Here is a 2500-nt window from a genome sequence, read left to right on the forward strand (position 1 = left end):
GTGTGGAGCTCTGTACTTGCTTGAAATTGCACAAAGACACCTCCGGAGCTTTGCAGGGCACGTTTCCATGACTGTTTGCCGTTTTAAAGCTGCATTCCGGGCATATTGGCTGTTGAGAGTGGCCCACGGAGGTTTTATCGGCTGTCCTGTGGCTCCATCTTGTGGCCGAAAAAAAGTACTGCGCCGCGCGGGGTTCAGTGGTTTGTTTTGGGCATATTGATTTAATTTTGTCCCCTCTGGAGCTCCGGGGATTTTGACAGAATAAGGATTCCTGGAGGTGTGTAGGTGAGTGTTAATTGCGTGACTGGGGTGGACAGAATAAGGATTCCTGGAGTGCAGCATGCATGGCTAGAAATAAATCTCCCCAGCTGGTTGTCAGTGTGATTTTTGACAGAATAAGGATTCCTGGATGTCTGCAGGGGTCAATTTATATTATAACAGCCTCTATCCAGGCACTATTTTCAGGGTATGTATTAATTGTGGTGGCCTCTGACCTCCAGGCCTGGTTCTCAGTGTGATTTTTAACAGAATAAGGATTCCTGGATGTCTGCAGGGGTCAAATTATTTTATAAAAGCCTCTATCCAAGCACTATTTTCAGGGTATGAATTAATTGTGGTGGCCTCTGACCTCCAGGCCTGGTTCTCAGTGTGATTTTTGACAGAATAAGGATTCCTGGATGTCTGCAGGGGTCAAGTTTGATTTTTCCAGCCTCTCTCCAGGCACTATTTTCAGGGTATGTATTAATTGTGGTGGCCTCTGACCTCCAGGCCTGGTTCTCAGTGTGATTTTTAACAGAATAAGGATTCCTGGATGTCTGCAGGGGTCAAATTCTTTTCTCTAAGCCTCTTTCCAAGCACTATTTTCAGGGTATGCATTAATTGTGGTGGCCTTTGACCTCCAGGCCTGGTTCTCAGTGTGATTTTTGACAGAATAAGGATTCCTGGATGTCTGCAGGGGTCAAGTTTGATTTTTCCAGCCACTCTCCAGGCACTATTTTCAGGGTATGTATTAATTGTGGTGGCCTCTGACCTCCAGGCCTGGTTCTCAGTGTGATTTTTAACAGAATAAGGATTCCTGGATGTCTGCAGGGGTCAAGTTTGATTTTTCCAGCCTTTCCATGCACTATTTTCAGGGTATATTATTAATTGTGGTGGCCTCTGACCTCCAGGCCTGGTTCTCAGTGTGATTTTTAACAGAATAAGGATTCCTGGATGTCTGCAGGGGTCAAATTTGATTTTCCAGCCTCTCTCCATGGCACTATTTCAGGGTATTTATCAAGTTTGGTGGCCTCTGACCTCCAGGCCTGGTTCTCAGTGTGATTTTTAACAGAATAAGGATTCCTGGATGTCTGCAGGGGTCAGGTTTGATTTTTCCAGCCCCTTTCCATGCACTATTTTCAGGGTATGTATTAATTGTGGTGGCCTCTGACCTCCAGGCCTGGTTCTCAGTGTGATTTTTAACAGAATAAGGATTCCTGGATGTCTGCAGGGGTCAAATTCTATTTTTCCAGCCTCTTTCCATGCACTATTTTCAGGGTATATATCAATTGTGGTGGCCTGTGACCTCCAGGCCTGGTTCTCAGTGTGATTTTTAACAGAATAAGGATTCCTGGATGTCTGCATGGGTCAGGTTTGATTTTTCCAGCCCCTTTCCATGCACTATTTTCAGGGTATATATTAATTGTGGTGGCCTCTGACCTCCAGGCCTGGTTGTCAGTGTGATTTTTAACAGAATAAGGATTCCTGGATGTCTCCAGGGGTCAAATTTGAATATTCCAGCCTCTTTCCAGGCACTATTTTCAGGGTATGTATTAATTGTGGTGGCCTCTGACCTCCAGGCCTGGTTCCAAGTGTGATTTTTAACAGAATAAGGATTCCTGGATGTCTGCAGGGGTCAGGTTTGATTTTTCCAGCCCCTTTCCATGCACTATTTTCAGGGTATATATTAATTGTGGTGGCCTCTGACCTCCAGGCCTGGTTCTCAGTGTGATTTTTAACAGAATAAGGATTCCTGGATGTCTGCAGGGGTCAGGTTTGATTTTTCCAGCCCCTTTCCATGCACTATTTTCAGGGTATGTATTAATTGTGGTGGCCTGTGACCTCCAGGCCTGGTTCTCAGTGTGATTTTTAACAGAATAAGGATTCCTGGATGTCTGCAGGGGTCAGGTTTGATTTTTCCAGCCTCTTTCCAGGCACTATTTTCAGGGTGTTTATTAATTTAAGCTCCCGGTCTGGTGGTCTGTGGCTCCATCTGATGGTTTGAGCCGGGGACGCCTTATGCGGGTCTCTGTGTGATTTTTAACAGAATAAATTCCTATTTCCTTAATCGGAAAATGTCCCCGTTTCATCGAGTCGGCTAGCGGATTTTTAACAGAATAAGGATTTCTGGAAGTCTCCGCGGGTCAAATATGATGGTTTGAGGCCGAACTTATGCTTCATATGGTGGGTTTTTAATTTTCTGACCTCCATGAAAATGCTTAAAAATGCATTTCCCCCGGGA

This window comes from Gambusia affinis, linkage group LG19 (assembly GCF_019740435.1).
Source record: "Gambusia affinis linkage group LG19, SWU_Gaff_1.0, whole genome shotgun sequence".
Taxonomy (NCBI): Eukaryota; Metazoa; Chordata; class Actinopteri; order Cyprinodontiformes; family Poeciliidae; genus Gambusia; species Gambusia affinis.